The sequence below is a fragment of the Notamacropus eugenii genome, chromosome X, assembly GCF_028372415.1.
Source record: "Notamacropus eugenii isolate mMacEug1 chromosome X, mMacEug1.pri_v2, whole genome shotgun sequence".
NCBI classification, from domain to species: Eukaryota; Metazoa; Chordata; class Mammalia; order Diprotodontia; family Macropodidae; genus Notamacropus; species Notamacropus eugenii.
In genome coordinates this window covers 34,192,339-34,216,963 of record NC_092879.1, presented here as the reverse complement: position 1 = coordinate 34,216,963, position 24,625 = coordinate 34,192,339, and the positions used below count along the sequence as shown (strand labels likewise).

Below are 24,625 nucleotides of genomic sequence, written 5' to 3'. Positions count from 1 at the left end.
TAGTCCCCTCTATAACAGTGGTTTTATTTTCTCTCACACATAAAATATCAACATATGACTTGTATCTTCTCACTGGTAGTTTCAGACTCGCCCTCTATCACCATCACTCAGCAAACTCTCCTCTTTTAAAATCTACTCAATCAAAATTTTCTCTATAATTTACATCGTGTTGCTTGTTGTATACCAGTCCCCAAGTAATTTTTTCCATTTTTTTCAAGGAATTCAGCACTAAGCTCATTATCTTCCTCTCCTTCACAATTCCTGCCTTCATCCTAGGGGCCTTTGGTGTTCACAGTGATATTCCCTCAAGCTCTCTTATCTCCCAATTCCTCAGCCTGAGGATTTATTCCTTCACTTCACTTCCATCACATGTAGGGATTAAAGAGATATACTACACTTTACCATTATCCACAAGTGTTCCAGATTCTTAATTAGAGGATTAGATGATTCTCTATCCAATGATAACCTCCCTACTTTCCATTTCCCCCTATGTCTCACCCCTTATAAACTTATTCTTTATTTACAGAGCTTCCACCTCTCAGTATTATCTCTTTTCTGATTTCACATCCCTCCCTTTAGAATATCAAGTAAACAGTCAGGTCACTGAACTCTGTTGTTGTCTGCTCTTGAATCTTTATCTTATCCCTTTGGCATAAGAACAGTAATCTCTTTCCAAAGTATTAATCTCCCCTGCTCCCATTCACAGACTGTTAAATGGAGCTGGAGGAACTAACACAACTGTGGTTATTGGTTGTATTATGAATTCATGTTCCCCTTCTTCAAATGGGCTCTACCCTCAGCAAGGCAGTCAGTCCATTTACTGCCCCTCAAATGATTACCTGTGTTGTCCCATGGAAGCTATTCAAATCCTTTTCTTCCATCCTCAAGACTCCTATACTTCCTCCTTTGCTTTTCTTTACCTTTCAGCTGATGTCATTATTTCTTATTTCATGAGAAAATTAAGGCCATTTGACATGAGCTCTTTCTCATCCCATTCTTTTCATCTAAGAATTTTTTTGCATAATCCTCTTCTCCTTTCCCCAAGTTTGTGACAATGAGGTCATGCAGAGAAGTAAAACCTTCTACCTATACACCCTTGATCCTATCTTGTCCCATCTTCTCTAGAAATTTACAGTTTCTTGTCTCTCTCAAAGCTTTATTTTCTTCCTCTCTACTGTTTCCTTCTCTCTTGTCTTCAGATATGCTAAGGTGATTATAATAAAAAAAATCTTTGTTCACAAGGAGATTACATTCTAATGGCACGTAAAAATACTTTTTGGTTTATTGATTGATTAGGTAAGGAAGGGTGTAGTAAAGTTGTAGTAAAAATAAAAGATATCAATAAAAGTTTTTTTAAAAAAAATATAATCAGTTATTTTTCCAAGTCCATTATTATCCTTTTTTATGTTATTTTTTTATTTTTAATGTTCTACAATCACTACCATAAAACATAGATTTTGCCATTATTATCCTTAAAAGAAACCTTCCAAATAAATATTTGATGGAGCATATAATAATAGCTTTTATTTTATAGTGTTATATCACTTACACAGAACATCTCATCTGACCTCACAACAACAGTGCAAGGTAAATGCTTATGCAGCATAGGTAGGTGGTATAAGTAGTAATGTCTCCATTGCACAGATGAAAAAGCTAAGGTTTTTTTAAAGAGACAGTAATTCATTTTCCTGGGTTTAAATGGCTAGTAGTTGGCAGAATTTGTATAGAACCCAAGTCATCTGACTTTTTATCTAGTATTTCCCACTGTCATACTGCCTTAAAAATATAGATATAGGAATCTAAACACCAGTTTAACGTTATTTTGAATTATTATTTTGGGTAAATTTTCATCATTATCATATCTAGTATATGGATCAATCTAGGATATATATATGTACATATATATGTATGTATCTGTGAGTATATGTTTACTATATATATTTATTCATTTTCCTCAATCATGAAGATATCTTAGTTATTCTCTAAACATTTCCAAGGAATATTCCATTACTCAAAGCTGAAAAGATTTTTGGGGGTAATGTTAACATTAAATGATTATCTTAATTTACTTGATATTTGAAAACCATAATCTTGATTGAATGACTAAACTCAATAGCACCCTTAAGTAATTATTCTCTGTACTTTATCATACTATTTCTATCTTGTGATATTTTCAAGAAATGTAGGTCATATCTACATGATGTAACTGAATCAGCTAAGTCCCCATTATTGATACAAAGGATACATTGTGATATAGTTCAAAGAGCTCTGCAGAAGAGTTAGAAGACCTTTTTTTTCTATTCCTGGTCCTTCCCCTATGAAACTATGTGTCCTTATACCTCAGATGTTTACTAGGTATATCCCCCACTACAAGTCACTCAACACATCCATACTGCCTCATTTTCCTCATCTATAAAATGAGAGAGTTGGACTCACTTACTTATAAGAACTTTACCATTTCTGTATATATGGGTCTGATTCCTAAGTCATCAACAAGTATTTATTAAGTGCTTCCAATGAGCAAGATACTATTTGAAGCACAGGGGATACAAGGATGACCCTAAAGCAGCTTCCAGTCTAATGGGAGAGAAATCATATAAACATTTAGTTTATGTAGACAAGACATAAACAACAAGATATATACAGAGTAGACAGCAGACACTCTCAGAAGAGAAGACATTAATATTTCGGGGAACTTGAATCTTTAAAATAGATCACTGCTCCATTTCACAATACTCTAGTATATTATTCTCTTGAATAAGTAAACAAATGAATACTTGAATGAAATTTCTGAATAAATAAACTGCATAGCAGTAAACTGTCTTGCATTGAGATTAATCATTAAGATGTTCTAAATAACCAAACTCATTGGGACATAGTCCAGTTATTTTAGTTGTAGAAATCTAGCCAAAATTTGGATACCTTTGTAATATCATTACACTTAATAGAATTTCATTATTTTAAAGGCTTAAGTGGTACTAACATGGTGTGTGTGTGTGTGTGTGTGTGTGTGTGTGTGTGTGTGTGTGTATAAAAGAATATATAATTTGTAGCTTTGGGAGATTTTTTTCCCCTATTTATGCATGAAGCATATACATGAACACTTAAAATGCTAAATACTTTGTCATGTCACTGAATTAGTCATCATCGAATTTATATACCTGCTGATTTTACTTATTTTCGTAAATGGAAGTAGATTATGGAACTCTGGTCAGCTAATGATAGTAAAAGCTGTAATTATTTAAGTAAATACTTCATGTGTATCCTCGATTATAAGTAATAGAGGTTAAGATTATTACTATACTGAGTGTAGGTTAAAATATAGGGGAAAATAGATCATATTATATTAATCTGGAATTCATATCATCTATATTTTGGAAACAGTTTTATTTTTCTTCCTGAATAGGAAAGGTAATCTGTTAATAATATTTTTTCAAGTGATTTATTAGCATTAATATTATATAAAAATATTATAATATAGGATAATCTCAAATCAAGTTGTTTTTGCATGAATATCAAAAACCTATATTGTCATCAGCATGAAAGATATGATGAGAAACAAGTCTACAGCTTAGTAGGCAATTAAGTCCTAGGCTCAGAGAGAATAGGTGATTTGCAAAAGGTTACACAGCTAGTAAATGTCAGGGCCATGTTTGAACCGAGAATTTCCTCATTCGACGTCAAGAATTCTATATTCTGCTATGTTGCCCTTAAAAATTAAATATAACACAGGTCAAATTTTTTGTCAGAAATCACAATAACTATATACAATAAAATGCTGACATAAAATGATTACTTTGTTACAAAAGTAATCATGTCCCTGACCCTAGGGCTAAAAAGAGAGAAAAGTATAATTTTATAGCTTAGTGGTCCGCTGGAAGTCATAAAATCCAACAACCTTATTTTTATAGTTAAAAAAATATTTTCTAGAAACATCAGGTGACTTGTTCAATAGTATACAGGTAGTTAACTGTAAGAACAGAACTAGAACAGAGCTCTCTTTTGTTAATCAACAGAAGATTCATTATAAGTAAATAATAAATACCTAGAATTTCTGTTTTACAGAGTATGGATCTAAAGCTCAGGGAAGTCATCTACCTTGCCTAAAAGTCTCATAACCGATTTAAATATTGATTGTGTAAGCTGTAATTTTATGAAAAAGGATGTGTATTTTTCATCATCATCATCATCATCATCATCATCATCATCATCATCATCATCATCATCATCGCTAGTTCTTATAGAAGCAGGTCAGTGTGCTGTGGGTATAACATATCATTGTTATTCATGTAGAATAGATTCTAGAGGGACCGTCCAAGAAAGGAATATATTTGTTTCCATATTGCATATAGAGATCAAGGAAGTAGAGGGATCCCAAAGGCAAGTTACTTGAGATGATTCAAATATGACTTGTTACTCTTTCCCTCTCTCTGTCTTTTTCTGTGTATATGTCTCTCTCTCTCTCTCTCTCTCTCTCTCTCTCTCTCTCTCTCTCTCTCTCTCTCTCTCTCTCTCTCTCTCTCTCTTCCTCCTCATTTGAAAAGCTTTAAGTATGCAGATCTCCTCTACCCTTATTTAGTTTCATAAACTTCAAATAATATTTATTTTTCAATTTTACAAAATGAGACACCCTATCTGCCCTAGTTTCTCGATGGCACTTGTTTAGCGTCCTTTGTCACCTGCCCTTTCTCTATTAAACTTATTCTTGAAAGGCTAAATCAAAATAGTCATGTCTACATCAAAATCTCATTTTGTGGATTATCTAAGCCTAAGATTACAAATGCAAACCTTTGAGTTATTGAGCAGCAGCTGTGGAAAGTTTTTACAGTTTGAAAATTGACAAGAGGGATAGATAGCTGAAGACAGTGATTATGTTGAATTCTAAGAAGCATACTAATATTTTTGAATTGTAGATGTTTAACCTTTCAAATGTCATCTTTCTGTAAGCTTGTAGCAAGATTGCTTCTGTAATTATTAAACCTTAAAGCTGCATCAAAACTTTTAGGACAGTGTATTTTATTTGTATTCTGTATGTATATGTGTTTGTGTTCTGTATATATTTACATATGCACATAATTCTCTCAGGTAGAATTTAAGCCCCTTGAGTTCATTGAGTTTTTTTTTTGTTGTTGTTGTAGTCCTAGGATCTAGCACTGGGCTTGCCACATAAACGTTCCTTAATAAATTCTTTTTAACTGATTGATTGATCCAGACACGTCACTTATGAATATAATGCATTCGTAATTCTAAATTGCACTCAGTATCACCTCCAAAGTTGTCCTACACTTGAAATTTTAAGTGGCAATCAGAGAAAGATAAAGAAGAGGTAGAATGAGAAGAATCAGAATAACTCCCTATGCTATGGAAGTCAAGGGAGAAGAGGGTTTTAAGGAAGAGGAATAGATCACTACTTTCACTTGTTACAGAGGAGGCAAAGAAGGAATCCGAGGCAATGAGATCACAATGGCCATTTGAGAAGGTACTTTTGTTATCAGGGTGGCAGAGAAATACAGTTTACAAAGAAAAAATTAGAAATAAGGAAAAGGCAATAGATGTCCCATTCTGTAATTAAGGAAAGTTGAAAGATAGGATGGTAAACTAGGACATAGCCTAGTTATTGAAAGTTATGGAACATGAAAATATATTTCCATGTGGAGAAGGGGGTATGGAGCCCTTAGAGAGAACAAAGTTTAATATGGATGAGAGATAAGGAATGAAAATAGTTGGAACAAGAATTGAGAGTGAGTGAGAAAGGGTAGAATCAGAAGTTTAAGGATTAGGCTTGAGGAAGAGGAAGGATGTATGCTCATCAGAGACGAAAGTACAGATATAGAAGTAGACCAAGGTAACAATTTCTAAGATAGATAGAAAAAAAAGTCAGGGAGCTCACATTGGGTGGGGTTTACTTTGCTAACATAGGTGGTAATATAGTAGCTGAGAATAAAAGTTTCAAAGGACAATGTAGAGGGTATGAATGGAAAGGAAGCAGTCACAGTCACTGTGCCAGCTGCAACAAAGAGACAGAAATTCAAAATAAAAATGAAGGAGCAGCAGGGGCCCAGATAAAGTCCCACACTGTATTTTTAGACTTTCCAATCATAACTGCTTTGTGACTTTTTCTAGGGCCCCTGGAGTTGGAGTAGAAAAAGGATATTTTTATGTATTACCAAGGGGCTGTTGTGGTTATTCATTCAGTTCTATCCAATTCTATGTGACTCCATGGACTTTGTCCATGACATTTTGTTGGCAAAGATACTATAATGGTTTGCCATTTCCTTCTCCAGTTCATTTTATGGATGAAAAAAAATGGGGTAAACAGGGTTAAGTGACTTGCCCAGAGTCACACAGCTAGTAAGTGTCTGATGCTAGTTTTGAACTCAGATCTTTCTGACTTTGGACTACTCTATCCACTGCACCACCAAGTTGTCCCTACCAAGGGGTAGACATCCTTAATAAAATGAAAGTGGTAGAAAGTGAAAATAACAATAAAGCTAAAAAAGTGACAGGAAAGTGGTGAGAATATCATTAAAATAGCTAACCGTAAGGTTCATATTTGATAAAACTGCTTGTGAAGTCAAACTAGGGATGATAGATTCAGATGTTCCTCACCCTGTTCACTTCCCATGACCCACTCCTACATCCCACCTCAGTCACACACTACAGTGGTTACATCCTTGATCTTGCCATCGCCTCGAAAGGTACCATCTCTGTGTTCAAGAATTCTAAAATCTCCCTGTACGATCATAAACTACTGGCTTTCATTCACCCTTCTGTCTTCCCTTACAAAACTCTCCTTTTCAGCCACACCACAACCTTCAATTTTCTTTTCCAGATCACCTCTCCTACACTAATTATTCTTTTCTCTTTTCCCCATCTTGAGCCTTTGGTGACTCAATTCAAGTCTACCCTGTCTTCTTCTCCTGAATCCTTAGTCTCCTTATCATTTCACTGATTATGTCCCCCAAGCTTCAGCCTTGGATCACCCCCATCAGAAAAATCTGCCTTTTCCTTTGAGTTTACTGGCTAGATTTCTTACTCAAAGACCACGTCTTAAGTCCAATTCACTCTGAAGCTCATAGATTGGACAAGAGGTCCCTGCCCTAGCACAGAATGAATGTAAACACTAAATAGTACACTAAATAGTATTTGTTTTGTCCAGGAACCCTCAAGGTCTTCCCCTCACAGTTTGATTCTTTTTTTTTTTTTTTTTTATCAAAGGGGCCATCCCTTGAATAACTACTTAAAGAGGTCTATTCACTGAATGAGCATTTCTGAAAAGACCTTACCCTAAAATGACCGAGGTCCCCCATTGCATCCTGGGCCATCTACAGTCATCCTGATGAACATCTGGCCACTAGACCCAGATGGCTCTGTAAGAGAAAGTGAGGCTGGTGACCTTGCACAATCCTCCCTCCCTCAAATCTAAGTCAACTGCAAGTCACATCATCATCTCCCTGATGTCATGGTCCTCTTCGAGAACAAAGGACAAACCCCACAACTCCCTCTATTCCTGCCTGTACTCCTACACACATACTGCTGAATGAAGACAGAGAAAATCATGCAACTGTCATTGCACCCTCACTGATGCTGGGCAATGCTACTAAACCTCCCTTATCAACTCACTGTCCTGCTTTCCCCATTGGCTCTTCCAAACCTTTTCATCTTTCTTCAAACCTCCCATGACTCCCTCTCCCCTCACCCTCTTAACTGAGAACCTTGCTTCATATTTTACAAGAAAAACTGAGGCTATTCCCCATGAACTCCCTCTTCTCCTTTCTTCCTCATCTCCTATCATTCAGGTGCCTTCTTCCATTATCTCCTCCTTCATCCCTGTGCCACATAATGAAGTGGCCTTACTCCTTACCAAGACTAACCCCTCTACTTGTTCAAGTGATGATTCTAATTCCAACTCATCTCCTCCAACAGATGTCATTTCCACACTATCACTTATTTTCTATCTCTCCCTGTCTACTAGTTCATTTTTCTTCTGCCTACAAACATGTCTATGGCTCCTACATGCTGAAAGAAACATTCACTTCGTTCTTCCATCCTTGCTCTCTCTCTCTCTCTTCCTCTCTCTCTCTCTCTTCCTCTCTCTCTCTCTCCCTATATATATATATATATATATATATGTGTGTGTATATATATATGTATATATATATATACACATATATACATTTATTTATATATATATATATATTTATATATACACACATGTGTATATGTATATATGTATATATGTACATATGCTATATATACCTATATATGTACATATATATGTAGACACAGAGATAGATAGATAGATATATGCTATATGTCTTCTACCCTTTGTAGCTAAACTCTTAGAAAAGGCAATTTATAGGTATCTCCACTTTCTCTCCTCTCACTGCCTTCTGAAACCTCTTAAAATTTGACTTACAATCTCATCATTTCAATGAAACTATTCTTGCCAATATTACTAACAATCTCTTATTTGCCAAATCCAATGGCCTTTTCTCTGTCCTCATTCTTCTGGACCTCTCTGTAGTGTCTGACACTCTACATCACTCTCTCCTCCTTGATACTCTCTTATCTTTAGGTTTCAGGACACTACTGTCTCCTGGTTCTCCACCTATTTATTTTTTATTTATTTATCTTATTTATTTTATATATATATATATATATATATATATATCCTATTTATTATAATTATATATTGTATATGATAGTATATATATATTTATATAAAATTTGTTCTATTCATTATTATATATGTCTACCTCTGTATTTATTTATTTATCCTATTTATTATTTATTTATTATTATCTCCTTTGCTGTATCCTCTTCCAGGTCATGCCCTCTAACCATAGGAGATCCTTAGGGTTGTACACTGAGTCCTCTTATCTTCTCTCTGTAACCTGTTCACTTGATGATCTCATCAGTTCCCATAGATTTAATTGCAATCTCTTTGCTGATGATTCTCAAGTCTACCTATTCTGCCCCAAATTACTTGGTCACCTCCAATACTATAGCACCTATTGCAATAGCCTACAGGTGGGTCTGCCTACCTGAAGTCTCTCCCCATTATATTTTATCCTCCCTTGGGCTACTAAAGTCATTTTTCTAAAGTGTGGATCCAAACATATCACCTCCCCCACCCCTCCCTACTTAATAAATTCCAGCAACCCCTTATTGCTTCCAGGATCAAATACAAAATCCTCCCTTTGATATTCAAAGCCTTTCATGATCTGGCCTCCTCTTACCTTTTCAGTCTTCTTACACCTCCCTCCCTGATCCATACTCTTTGATGGAATGACATGAACAAGACCCTTCATCTCTCAATTCTAGGCATTTTCTCTGGACGTCCCCATGCCTGGAATGCTCTCCCTCCTCTGTTCCACCTACTGACCTCTCTAGCTTCCTTTAAGTCCCAGCTACAATCTCTTCTGAAAGTCTTCCCCAATCCCTCTTAACTCCAGTGTCTTACCTCTGTTATTTCCTTCCTGTTTATCCCATCTATAGCTTGCTTTGTAAATATTTCTTTGCATGTTGTATTGCCTATCAGATTGTAAGATGCCTCAATGCTTAGCACAGTGCCTGGCACAAAGCAGTTGCTTTATAAACGTTTATTGATTTATTAAAGATAGGAAGAGACTAAGCAACTAGATGTTCCAATAAGCTAAGAAAGAAAATCAAATAGAATGAGGGATTGTAGGAGATGAAAAGATAGTTAGGCAATAAACATTCTTTAAGCCCCTACTGTGTGCCTCGCACTGTGCTAAATGCTGAGAATAAAAATATAAAAAAAAGAAAGCTAGTACTTGTCCTCAAGGAGCTTGAGAATATGTCTGAATGGGAAATAAAGACCTCCCTGACCTGGGAACTCTCCTCAAAAAAGATTCTGCTCCACCCTTCAATCAGAGGAGTCTAAAGGGGAGAGGTTATTATCCTAGTGATATTTGAATACCATAGGAAGATATTGTTAGAGAGAAGAAACTCAGAGTTTAACATCTAGAGATAATGATGTCTGTGGAATGATCCAAGAGTTTTGTTCTAGTTTGTAGGAAAAGCCCATGTAGCTTTTTCCTTGCTGTGCATGCCAAATAACTGAAAGAGAAAAATTAAGTTGACTATTAACAACTGGTTAATATTCTCAATTCTCTCAGTCATTTTATAACGGCGACTTTTTAAAAGTCATTTTCTCCTGGTTAAAATTCTAACAAGAAAAAACATGAGTAACCAATGATCAAAAAGTATTTATTAAGTACATATCATGTGGCATTGTGGAGAGACAAAATGGCGCTTAAGCTGCATTGTAAAGGAAGAACAAAAACATTCCCTATAATCTTGATTATGGTCAAACTGGTAAGGGAAATTATTGATTTGATTTAGTGATTTAATACCCTCATTGTGAAGAATTATCTGTGTTCATAGCATTTAGTGTAGGCCCAAACTCCAGGAAACTTCATCTCCATTAGCATCTCATTACAGCACAAATCTATTGACTTTTGTGTTAGCCGATTGCTGCACAGTAATTAACTCTGCCACTTTCTCCTATAAATGGAAAAAAATGTAATCAAGAAATATAGGAATAATGGAATTAAATCTACCTCTTTTTTGCTTGTTTCTTTGCTTATTTTTCCAGGCCTGGGACTCAGCCAATCCTTCAGCTTGGGACACAGTAATGAACAAATACCAATAATTCTCAGAGGGAAACACCACCATTTTGGTAAGTATGGTATATTTTTTAAAATCTAAAAACAATCCCAAAGCTAATGTTGTATGGGTCTCTTTTGAGTAAGAGCTTAAGTCTTCATTAAAAGTTTCTAAAGTTGCTTAAAGGAAGTCATTAGAGAAAAGCTCATGAAAATGGGTGTCAACATTTTAACGGTACCTAACAGATGATTTTTTTGTTTCTTTTTCCCTTCATGATGAAATGATGGAATTCATTTAACATATATCTGGAAGGAATAATGGGGTTTTAGAAAAATTAAATTGACATAAAAGTACAGACAAACTTGAGAGATTTAGCAGAAAGGCTAAGATTTTTTATTTGTGGAACAGCTGCTTTACCAGATGATTTAGCAGCTAATTGGAGTTGGATTTGGTATTTTTTAACCCAGCAAACATCACCTGTTTTAATTGAGGGTCATTGATGATTAAGCACTTTGCTATTCCCCCTTCCCCAACCCTCCTGGCTTTTGTTAATAAATTATAATCTGCTTAGGGTTAGCTTAGGCATCTACCATGTGAACCTTTTAAGACAACGGTCCTTTACAATTACATCATCATATTTTCTCCTTTATTCCTGATTTAGTATGTTGACAATTAACATAAGACTTCTCACCAAAACAGCCAAAAAATATTAATACAAACTTGGGCAGGCATATATTTAGTGAATACCTAAAGCTGAACTCAACTTTTCACACTAATTTGTACAGCATGATCTGATCTGGACCTGTGATTTGTTAGCTGGTCATATCACCTGTTTATTCAGCTATCTCTCCTATAAATACTAAACAGGAACTGTTTCTCTTTTGGCCAGGAACTCTGAAGTTCTTCCTTTCCCACTCTGATATTTTTTTTATTAAAGGGGACATCTCATGAGTAACTACTTAAAGAATCCTATTCACTGAATGGGTATATCTCACTCAAAGTGAAAACTCGGAAAGATCTCAGCCTAAAAGGGCCAGGGTCTCCCACTGCATCCTGGGCCATCTCCAGTCATCCTGATGAATATCAGGCCACTGGATCCAGATGGCTCTGGAAGAGAAAGTGAGACTGGTGACCTTGCACAGCCCTCCCTCACTCAAATCAGTCAATTGCAAGTCATATCATCATCTCCTTGGTGTCATGGTCCTCTTTGAGAACGAAAGACAAGCACAATTCAGGTATGCTTCTTGGAAAGAGTCCCATCATCTATGTAGGAAATCTAACGAGGTTCCTAAGAGAGGAGGTATGAGAAGGTAACAGAAGATTAATCTGAAACATGATGAGGTTCAAGTTCCAACCTTTTTTCATTATGGTCGAGTCACTTCTGTCTGGGACTCAGTTTCCTCATCTATAAAACATAATTGTGTCCCTCTCTCAAAGGTGTGAGAAATGAATGAATGTGTGTGGAAATTCTTTGTGCAAGGGAAAATGTTGGAGAGTAGGGACTGTTAGGTAGGACTCAATAGCTACCTATTTCCAGTCATACCAAATTTCAGTCCTTTTCTCTAGAAAGAGTAATTAAGCCCTTGATTACTGAAACTAAACAGACAGTCCTATAGTTCAGTAAGCAACGTTTTTGCAGTGGATGTGAAAGGATTTGGGTCTCTACCAGCTCTGTTCCTTTTGCTCCTGAGTAATTTCTTTACTTCTCACTGACTTTCATACTGTTAGGGTTGTTGTGTTAATCCTTCATTTTTGAAAAAGACCATGACATCAGAGAAACGATGACATGACTTGCACTTCACTGTGTTTTGAGTGAGGGAGGGTTGTGCAGGTCACCAACCTCACTTTGTCCTCCAGAACCATCTGAATCCAGTGACCAGATATTCACCAGGATGACTGGGACCCAGGATGCCCCTTTAGGCCATGGTCTATGCATGTACTCATTTAGGGTGAGGCAATGCCTATTCAGTGAGTAGACCTGTTTTGGGAAAGGAAAGGAAGGGGAAGGGGAAGAGGAAGGGGAAGGGGAAGAGGAAGGGGAAGGGGAAGGAGAAGGGAGGGGAGGGGAGGGGGGGGAGGGAAGGGAAGGGAAGGGAACTGAGAACAAAGAATTGGCTCTGTAGTTTCTTCATAATAACTACATATTTCTGAAGCCTTGCTGCTTCTTTATCTAGAAATATATCATTGGCAAAACACACATTGGTCTCTTGAATTTAGTCAATGCTTTTAACAGTTTCTTAATTTTATGGACTTAGAATACCAAGAAGGAAAAAAAGAAACCTATAACATTAGTACCCATCCATGTTTTCTATTCATCTCAGAATATCAGTAATTATCTCAAGAAAATTCTCAAGGAAGTATCGAAACATTTCAAAAAGAAGATTTAATAAATAGATACGTTATGTCATTCTTTTGGGGGAAGAGGAAGATACAAAAGGAAATAAATGATTACTATCTCAATAGTGCTTCCAGTTTTAAAAAGCTTAATTTGCTAACCTGATATCTAATTCCAAAGATGAGTCTTATTTTGGGGTTCTTCCCATTTCCTGCTGTTTCTTTGATAGTATTTCAGAAGTGCAACAATAGGTAAATGGAATATTGGTGATGATTGTTCAGTCATATTAATTGTATCTGACTCTTTTGACCCCATTTGGAGTTTTCTTGGTAAAGATACTGTAGTGGTTTGCCCATTTTCTTCTCTAGCTCATTTAACAGATGAGGAAACTGAGGCAAATAGAGTTAAATGTCTTGCCCACATTAGCTGTCTGAAGCTGCATTTGAACTTAGGTCTTCCTTACTCCAGGTCTGGTGTTCTATCTGCCATGTCACCTTGATACTCAGAACACTGGTTATCCCTTGAACTTGTTAAAAAAAAAAAAAAGGCAATAGCTTTGCACTGACTTTCTCTACTAACCTAAGGGGGAAAAAGGTGTTCATCTAACCACATATTTGGTTTCAATAAGTACCAGAATTTAAAGTGAAGAATTTTTTACCTCCCTTTTTATTATATTTTGTACCGAGGAACCATGCTTGACATGGCACCTAGAAAATGCACTGATGAATAAAATAAACGAACAGACTGTTGAAAATTCCTACTGTTGAAAATGGGGAAAAGATAAATTAGCTTTTAAATTCTCTTTGAAACTTTATGAGAAGTCCCTTTGGATATCACATGGTGTTATTATATGGGTCTGGTTCTTTAAATGATTATTTATGATTTATAAACAGTTGTATAAAACTAATCAAAGATGGTAGAATTAATTTTCATAGTAAGGAAAGCAAAAAAGAAATCTGGTATGTTTGTTTTGGTCACTGTCTTTTACAAGTACATATAGGTAATATTTCTACTAATTATATTATGTAGTAGAACTATGCATTTTTAAGAGAGGTATTTAAGATTATCTCAGAGTATTGTTCTGTCAGGCTTATTTTTTTGAGATCATTGCTTATGTTAAGGAAATATATCATTCTACTTAATTTCGCCTTTGAAGACATACATATTTAATAAATTAATAGATTAAAAAACTATTAATGTTAAATTACCCCTGCTCTTGTGGTTACCAGATGAGCCCTAAAAATTTCAGGACCATTTTAATGTCAATCTGTAACATAATTTGCCTTCTCCTCCCCCTTTTTACTCCATGAACTTATGGTGAGGCCAAATGATATAAAAGCAGGAAACCTAAAACAGCATTCAAGAGACCCCAGAGTGAGTCCTCAAGTTGCCCTGAGTTTGCTTATGTAAACTTGAATAAGTAATGTCCCTTCTCCAAGCCTCAAATTTCTCAATTTCTTGGACTGCATACATCCAAGGTCCTTTCCAGTTCCAAATGTCTACGAAAGCAAACAGGTCCTTCATCAGAATGATGAACTTCTTTTACACATGTTGAACGACTCTAATCTCCAAAGTCATTCCATTTATGGACACAGTATGGAAAACTGGAAAGAACTTAAATCCCATCTCTATCCCTTATTACCTGTGTCACCATTAGACAAGTAGTAAAACCTCCATGGGCCCCCTTTTCCTCGTTTTTCAAATGAGAGGATTGTATGAGATAATTTCTTAGGTCCTTTCTAGCTCTAGGTCAATGATCCTATAATGCTCTTTAGTCATTTAACATTTTGAAAACAAGTTTTCCTTGGACAATTACAGGTAATTATGCAGAAAAGAAAAAAAGACATATTTTCTGAAAGTTGAGGGAAAAAAATCAAAAGCAAGGTATTTTTTTTTAAACTAAGTATTGTCCCCAAAGGGAAATGTTCTCTGTTTCCTTTTTCTCTTCCTTACCAGTTCATTAAAAGTTGTGTTGGAAAGATGGACCCCAGTTGCCCTCATCTACCTTCAATTTAACTCATGTTGTTAATTAGAATATATATATGACTATTTGTCCATTACTGTGTTGGTAACACACTGAGTCAATGGAGAGACTGGAGCTTTCATAAGGATACAATGCTGAATTTCCAAAATCTACGGAAGTAGATTCCATGCTGTTCATTTTGTCCATGGACTTATCATTGAAAAAAAATTTCCCACTTTCCCCCATCATATCAAAATTTTAAAAATTCAATAAACCCATAGAAATATAGATTCAGAGCAAGAATAGAAATACCCCCTTCAAAATTAAATATTGAAGATGCTTTTCATCAAATGAAAGGACTTCTGTGGTAGATATTTGTAGTAGGTTCAAGCTGTTAGACAATGGTGCCCATTTTGCAATGACCTTGGCATCATAGGTGCAGTAGCAAGTTCTCACTGTTTTAAAACATCCCACAGAACACTGTCAATCTCAAGGTTCCTAGACCTAGTATTCACCAAATCAGATCAGACCATTTTTCATAACAGTTGCAAATGTGTTTTTTTAATGCTAAATCTGTTTCTATTTTTCAATCAATTTAAAATGTGTAGAAAAAGTGTTCTGATTGTATATTATCCAATTTTCATCAGCTGCCAGAAGGAAATGCTGTGAAAATCTGTGATTTAAAACCCTTACAACTTCTGCTTGAAATGCATGTTTTGGTAAGAACATCAGATATGCAAAGTATTTTAAACAGAATTTTGATGTCTTTATTAATAGCATTTGAAAGTTTTAAGATTTAAGATATTCATAGATTCTCTTCCTTTTTCTTTGCAAGGTCATATGTTTGTGGTATTCTATTTCTTTGTTAAAAATTATTCCTAGTTAGCTAAATGTTAATTAGAGCTCCCTACCCAAAAATAACATAAGTAGTAAGAAAATTTGTATTTGTTTGTTTGTTTTTAACACAGAAAATGTTGAAAAGTGTTAAGAATGTTGCAACTTCACAAGGATTCCTGATGAAGCAACTATTTAGGATAGTATAGATAGATAATTATGGAATGTGTATATATATATACACACACACACACACACACACACACACACATGCATACATTATATATATTTAATACCTCTTATGTGTCAGGAATTATAGACATGTGGATACTGCAGAGATGTGTACAATAGACTACTCAGCTCTCAGAAAATTTTCAGTCTAGTTGAGGAGAAAAATGCACACATGAAAAGATAGCAAAATACTAAGTAGTAAGTGACAGTGGCTAAGTGATGGTACTAAGTAATGGTACAGAAACTAAATTCAGATAATGGACCTTGCACTTGCAAGTAGGGTGGAAGAATCTTCAGAGTTCATCTCTACCCACTACTACCTGAGTCAACAATTATACTGATTTGTGATAGCACTGTCTAGTGGTGATGCAGCCTTCATTACAAGACCTCCAATGCCTTGCCATTCGCCAAATGTGTGACCCTGGGCAAGTTACACTGATCAGTTGACTATGCTAGACAATGGCAGTATAAATGGAACAGTGAGACAGTCCCTACTAGTAAGGAGCTGACATTTGGGGGACAGGAAGAGAACACAAAAATGTGTGTGTGTGTATGTGAATGTGTATATACACTCATATGCCCATATAGAATAAATAGAAAGTTAGTAGATAAATATATATAAAATAATCAAATACAAAATAATTAGCATGGGAGGGCAAAGGTAGTTGAGGGGAATCAGTAAAAGTTTCATTCAGAAGATGGTGATTGAGCATAATCTTAAAGAAAAAAAGAATTTGTAAGATGAAGGTAAGGAAGAAGTGTATTCTAGGCATTTGCATTATCCACTGAAAAAGCACGAAGATAGAAGATGGAGTCTCAGAGGTGAGAACGAAAGCAAAGACCCATTTGGCTGGATTGTACTGCAGGGGAGAGATACCTGGAAAGGTAGGTTTAATAGCTGAAGGAGCTATAAAAACTAAACAGAGGAATTTCTGTTTTATTCTGGAGCTTATAACTAGCCATTAGAGTTGAATAAGTAGGCACTGTTTACTGAAAATCACTTTGGCATCATGAAGAGACTTGGGACAGGAAATTCAATTAGGATGCTACTTCAGTATTCTTAAGGAGAGGTTATGGGGGCTTAATCTAAAAATTATATTTCTACGAACAGAGAGGTATTAGATGCAAGAGGTTATGTGAAGATAGAAACAGCAAAACTGGATAGCTTGGACATGTAGAGTGTAAGAATGAGGAGTCCAGGATGATGCTAAGTTTATGAACCTTAGATAGTGGTAGCCTCAAAAGAAGTAAGGAAGTTTGAAATAAGGTAAGGTTTGGAAAAACATAATGAATTTAGTTCTTAACATGTTGAATTTAAAATGTCTCTGTAACTTCCAGCCTGGGAGCTTCAGGATTTGTTTTTTGTTTTGTTTTCTCATCTATAAAGTGAAGGACTTGAACAATAAATCTCTAATTTCCAGCTCTAAAATTGAATTTTTATCCCTGTCTCTGTTGGGATGATTTCTCTCATTTTAAGCCAAAATTTGCCACTCCTCCAACTTTTACCCATGTCTCCTACCCCAAATAAAACTTCAAGATATTTGAAGAAAAGTGCCACTACCACCCCATGCACAGATATACGTATATACATCTCTTCATTTTCAGTTAGCTAATGCCTATTTATATTGAAAATGTAGCTGAATGGCAAAGCATTTGTTTGCTCAATGTACCATCTTTGAGCAGAGATCTGTTGGTCATATCAGATATGTTATAGAGTGGACTCTTATTAGGGTAATGATTAGATTGGGGAGGTGTTCCCTGAGGTCACTTTCAACTCTAAGATTCCCGATTTTCTAGGCTATAAAATGCCCTACAGGCTACTGCAGTGGAATTGCCTCAGATCTCCAAACTTTTTGTAGTTTCTATTCAAGTGTTTGTTCAAACAAAAACTCTTTCGGTCAGGTTTGATTATATATGGCTTTCCCACTCCCACCCCACCCCCATTTTCATCCACTCCTGTAACACCAAAAATTACAAGGGGTAGGGGTGGAAAGGACAAAAGAGCATTTAAGGTACATTTCTGCCAACTTTTTCAACAGGATACCATTAAAGTAATGACCTAGCCCATAGTGTGTTTTCAAGAGGCTGTACATGGCCCTTTGAGTTCCAATAAAACATGAATTTTAAAAGTTGGTCTGGTAAAGCAAAGGAAAATAGTAAACAAGCTAAGTGCTATTTTTATTTCCAAATACTCAGCATTTATTTTAAGGATTGCAGTTTAGAAGACCTATATGTTTTCTCTGTGATATTTAGAAAAATCCTCTTCTCCATATCCTCTCTTACAAAATCAGATAGTTATACTTGTGACAATTAGATTGATAGCACATTCAAATATGATCTGTCAAATATCTGCACCTGCAAACATTTGGAACTTATGCCTCAGTGCACATACTGAAGTTAGAAAAAAAGAATGTATTTTGTATGCTTGGAATATTGTTTTGTAAATAAAGTAAATGGACCTGACTTCAATGCATATGTCATTTTTTTAAAAAATGAACTAAGAAGTGAGCAGTTGAGTAAACACTGTGTTCAGGATGATATTTGAATTACAAATTTTAAAATTCTAATAATAAAAAAGTGAATGTAATTTTCATGGGATTGATGCTTCTTATCTTAAACAGTGATAAGAAATGCCTCATGGATGATTTCTCATCCATAACAGCCAGCAACTTCTTTTCCCAATTCTTTCTATTTTCCAACCAAAAAATACTACCAGACTTGGCATCCTATGAGGTCTGGTAAATCCAAGGCTTAAACATTCCTGAAACTGAGATAAAACCTACTGACTTCTCAGAGATAGGTGGTGCACTAGATAATTACAAAGTGGTTTAAAATGAAAAAAGTCATGTGAACATAAGTATTACTGAGAAAAAGCAGCTACAGAAAATGTTCCAAAATGGAGTTTAACCCTAAATTGTCATCTCATCAGTAGCTAAATTATTATCACTATAACTCCAACATGCCTGATTACATAAATTTATCAGTCAGATTTACTATGCAACTAGTATGCCATTTTTTGTGGAATATGTTATAAAAGCATAATGATATCAAAATATAGCATGCTCTTAAGACTATAAATTGATATGATCTATCATTTTAATACTTATGGATAAAAGTCAATGTATCATTCAAGTTAAAGGTATATCTAAATTCTCAAAAGACTAATCAGTTTGCCCAAATTTTCAGTCAACTGCCATTTTTTAAAAATATCAGAGATCAGTCTAATCTAAGTAGAGCAGATCATCAAAGGGACTGAGTATGAGCACTTAAAAAGATAAATCTTTTTAGCCATCACAAAGTGCTAGTGTGGGTTCACTGGTGCTAAACTAAACTCATTTCTGGAGGGTAATTTCTAGAAGAATGTTAACAAAATGGAAAATGTAGAGATAAGGGAGCCAAGTGGGTGAGGGAAACTGATAAGTGCCATAAAACTTGAGTAAAGAATACTGATTATTTGGGGAGCCCCCAGAGAAGTAAATATAGTGAAGATCTTGGTTACTCTTACAAGAGGACCAGTTGAGGAAAATCAAAGTGGTTAGCCTGAGCAAGAAAATGTTTAGAGGACATATATTAACTGTTTACTAGTGTTTGAAATACTGTCATATGGAAAAAGGATTTTTTTTTTCAGAATGGCCCCAGAGGGCAAAACTAGAAGTAAAGACAACAAGGTGCAGAGAAGATGAATTAATCATGATACAAGAACAATTTCTGAATAGGCTCGAAGAGGTCAAATTACTTCTTAAGTCTGGACACTTAGAAAGGACAGCCAACGCCAGGACTCAAGACTCCTGACTGTGTTCTTCTTTTCAGCACAATTTTCATCCAAAGCAGAGTTTAAGCATCTATATGTGTTTATATGTATCTACATGTGTTTCCCTATGATTTTCTCTTTTATTTTCTTTTTTTTTGTTCACTGAACAATTATCAACAAGTACAAGTATCTCAATATCCTGTGCACCATGTTGAAATGTTGAAAAAGTTTTTTTCTTTTTTTCATTTCACAGTGAATATTTACAGTATGCAAAAGTGTATGGGTTTAGAAAATGGAAGGGAATAAAATAATACATTGAGTCCCAGCTCTCATACAGAGGAATAATTAATCCATTTGTTTCTCATTTTGATTCTGCACCACCCTTGGCATATAGAATAGAAATTGAATCAGTATTCCCTACCAAGAGTTTTCCTAATAGGGAAGTCAGAATTTAGAAAGTGGAGTATACTAATCGAACTCCACAGGCAAATACCATGTCTGCTAAAGTCCTTGAAAACATATGTTCTTTCAACTAAAAGCTTCCATTTCCAGAATTAACTAGAAATTACACATGGGCATTTTCTCCATTTGATTCTTCCAGTCTGGAAATAATGAGAATATATATATTTTGTCTTCATATAAGATTCTAAGCAGCAGTCATATAAAAAAATAGGAAATAATGTTAAAGGAAGGGGTTTGATAAATGTAATCCTATCTAAGCCAAAAGATGGAAGAGTCAGACCAATCTCAATGCTTAATTTCATAGGAAAGCAGAAGTAGTTTTAATCATACTCCTACAGATACTTTAACTCTTTCAGCTCCCCAGCACTATCCCTTTAACTTGAATGCCAAAGTAGCAAAATGGAAGCAATTCAAAGGTTAACATCAAGCATGTGATAGAGTTTCTGCAGATTATATGTGTCATCTCTGCTAGTCCTCAGGGATCACACTTGACTGGTCCTAGTTACAGTATTTCACTTGGCTTGTCACAGTTTTAACAGTGTACCACTAACAAGTCAGGGGAAAACAATGAAGCCAGATAAATGAGAATTATACTTTTAAAGGGTAAAGCTAAAGCATGGTGTCACTTCTTTTACCCTCCTTTCCCCCCACCATTCTCCCTTCTACTATTATATTTTTGTCTGTCCCTACTCTGTTCTGGAATATTGATCATGTTAAAGATCGCAGTTCTTTTGAATCCACCCTTTTCTTCTTCATATATCAATTCTTATGAGCCTTATTATATTAGGTGAGGCAGAAGCTTAGATTAGACAGAGTAAAAGGTTTTACCATTGAGATAAGTAAAAAATTAGGACTAGGTGAAGGTAAGATCATCAGTTGGGGAAAAACTTCCAAGAGGGGAAGGCAGTGAGGGATGATTTTTTAATACTACTATTTTACAAATGCATATATATTTAATGCTTATAAATTATATTCCCAATGATATTTAAGTATTTTGTGCTTTCAAGTATTCTGAGAAGGTTTAGCGGTTCTGTTGTATTGTGTAGGAAGGTGTGGTAGGGAGGCATACACATCACAAGTTGGACCTTAGTTTTCTGAGCTTAAAAATGAAAGGATTATAATATATAATGTATAAGATCCTATGCAGAGAAAAGCTATGATTCTGTTTTCACAGGCTGATAAATTCCCTAATGCTGGAAGGGATGCCATTAGACCAATTTGTCCTAGTTTATCTTTCAGACAAACCTATGTAAACTCCAAGAAAAATGAATGAAAATTTCTAGGTTACAGATTTAATTGGGGGAGTTATGGAATCAAATCCACAGGGCAATGGAAAGATGTTATTGTTGAGTTGTTTTTTCAGTCATGTCCAACTCTTGGGGGTTTTCTTGGTTTGCCATTTCCGTCTGCAGTTCATTTTATAGATGAGTAAGGCAAATAGTGTTAAGGGACTTTCCCAGGGTCACATAACTAGTAAGTGTGTGAGGCCATATTTGAATTCAGATCTTCCTAAATCCAGGCCTGGAACTCTACTGTACCACCCAGATGCCCCTAATTGAAAGATAACTGATGAGTAAACAGAGTAGAGAGAATGCAAAGAGCATAACCAGTTCACTAAGTGGTACACTGTTGTGCTATGCTGTTCTGGTTATCAGGTAGCCTAGTCTATTAGGCATTAATATTTGACCCACACTTTTCTCCTAAAATACCTCTGCTTAAGTCTCTGTGAACCTCTACTTTAAGCGTGACATTCTATACAGACACTCCTTTTGTTTGTCCCCATCAGAACCAGGCAGGCCCACAAAAATTGGGGGGTGGGGAAGGTACGTATCCCACCTTAATACCAGTTTTCAGTTACTGTTACCAGAATGAAAAATTCAACTTCCTAATCCCAATGTAAATATCCTGGAAACTTGTAAAATTAACCATCAAATATCATCTTTAGCTCTGAGCCCCCAGCCAGAAATTGTGCTCTGGCAATATATTGCAGTTTGAAATCTCTCTCCCCCTCCTGGGAGGTACTCCCAATCTTTTTCTTTCAACTTCATTCCAATTTACTTCACGGGGATTAGTCATTCAAGTAGTTAATAGCTTTTGTCACAGTTGCCGGCTTGAGGCAAAGTAAATGTTTCAACCCAGAAAGATAAACGAACCTTTTAAGAAGCAGAGTAAGCCCCACACAGAGGGGAAAGCATCAGTTTGAAAAGGATTGAGCTAAGTTTTTCTGGAGAGCAAAGGAATGGGGGCAGAGGGAGGTGGCACATGGACAAGCATTTTTTAAGCACCTACTATGTGAAAGGCATTGTGCTAACAGCTTTACCAATATTATCTCATTTGATCCTCACAACTGAGTGAGGTATGTGCTATAGAGAAGAAACAGATATCATCAGACTGCATTTACAGCCTGAAAGGGATCTGCAGCAGCAAACAATTTTCCCTGATAACTCTTGCCCTGGCCTCCAACATAACCTAGGTTCCAAAATATTTTACTGATGATATTATGGCAGCAGTTTTCCTGACCCTCGATGTGCAGGCTCCTCCTCTTCCCACAAACTTATGATGGGAGTGGTAAATTTGTTAGTCCAGGTCAGATCCTTCCAATCCTAGATAAGAGCATGGAGGAGGAATTCCCTGGAAGACCTCTACCTTAATCAATTGGACACCTCTAGTGTCCTTTTACACCAATAATTACTTTTATGGTAAAAGTGGCCTAAAAGACATCATTAAGGAATACATGACTGATAAAGTGCATGGACCTTTCATGGAACAAGAAGTGGTGCGCAGCATAAAAGAAACCATGTTCTAACGCTTCCTTCTTCCAACACTTGTTTTATGGCCATGGACACTTGTCTTTTCTGAGTCTTAGTTTTCTTATCTATACAATGGGGTAACAAGAACTATAATACTTAATTCACAGGGTTGTGAGGCTCAAAGGAGATAATATATGGAAACCACTTTATAATCTCAGGGTGTCATATAAATAAGTACCAGTCATTGTTTTTATTGCTGTGAAGAATGATGACATTGTTAATAATAATATTTTTATAAAAGAAGAACAAGAGATTGCCAATAGAGATTAAGAAATCCGCATTCTTATTCATAAAATATTAAGATAATCAGGGAAAGACCTCCATAAAATGGATGTCATTTAAGGAAAGATATCAACAGCAATCAAATAGGATGAGAATTAATAGGTGGATTGAAATTCACATTGGTGAAAGGAATACCTATCTTAATGAGCACATATATTCATTAGGAGGTCAAAGGTTAAGAGTCACAAACTTAAAGAGCCAAAGGGACAACAAAGCCTATTTTAAAAGCTAGTAGAATGAGTTAGTAGTAATGGGTAGATCTTGCAGAAAGGAGTTTTCAACCTTATCTAAGGATAAATGCCTGAATGGTTAGAGGTATACCAAACTGCAGTGGGCTGCAGGTGTAGTTGGGAAGGTCTTCAAACAGTCACTCTAATTTATTAATTGTTTATAGAGGTCATTTTTTACTCATGTATGGATTGGACTGGATGACTTTTGAAATCTCCTCCAACTCCACCATTATATGATTCCATGTTGAGGAAGAAATTGAATCCCAGATAGATAAGTGACCTATAAGGAAACTATTCTAAGTCTCTTGATTTCTTCTTTAACAGTATCACAAAAACTCAATGAAGCCATGAATGTGAATGAGAATGTACAGGAAAAGTTATGGTAGGGGGAGAGTAGCAAGGAGGTTGTAGGTGAGAATACATCAAAGTCAAAAGAATACCAAAAACAAAACAAAACAAAAACAATTGAATGATGACACTACAGTGTCAAATTGGATTCCTTCTATGATCCTATATCTTTCCTTCCTGTAATTATCGCTATATAATTTTTTCAAACGCATTACTGGATTCTTTCTGATTCTTCTATTTCCTAACTTGTATTTATCACTAAAGACCTTTGTTCTGCTTGGTGTATTCTTTTTCTTAATTAGTTCAGGTCGCTTTGGGGTTGCTGTTTAGTTGTTTCAGTCATGTCTAGCATTTTGTGACCCCACTTGGGTTTTTTTTAGCAAAGATATTAGAATGGTTTGCCTTTTCTTTTCCTGCTCATTTTGTAGATGAGGAAACTGAGGCAAACAATGTTAAGTGAATTGTCACATAGCTGATAAATGTCTGAGGCCAGATTTGAACTCAGGAAGATGTCTTCCTGACTCCAGACCTAGCACTCTATGAACTATGGCGTTACCTAGCTGTCACTTAAAATTCCCTCTTTTTATATGATAATCTAAAATTGTGTCATATGAATGGCAGTGGGATATAATGGATGTTGTACTGAACTAAGATTCAGAGAAAACTGGGTTGAAATCCTACATCTGATATTCTCTAGGCATGTGATCTTAGACAAGTCACTTACCTTCTTTGTGGACTCAGTTA

At 35.7% G+C, this 24,625-nt stretch overlaps 1 long non-coding RNA gene across 1 annotated transcript in view; it reads left to right on the top strand.

The window, feature by feature from the left end:
* Positions 1-10,260: 10,260 nt before the first annotated feature.
* LOC140515359 (uncharacterized) overlaps positions 10,261-24,625 on the top strand; it is a 111,369-nt gene continuing 97,004 nt past the window's right edge. The window contains exons 1-2 of the long non-coding RNA XR_011970989.1: positions 10,261-10,344; positions 10,625-10,708. This is a non-coding gene — a long non-coding RNA (uncharacterized lncRNA). The remainder of the gene's footprint in view (positions 10,345-10,624; positions 10,709-24,625) is intronic.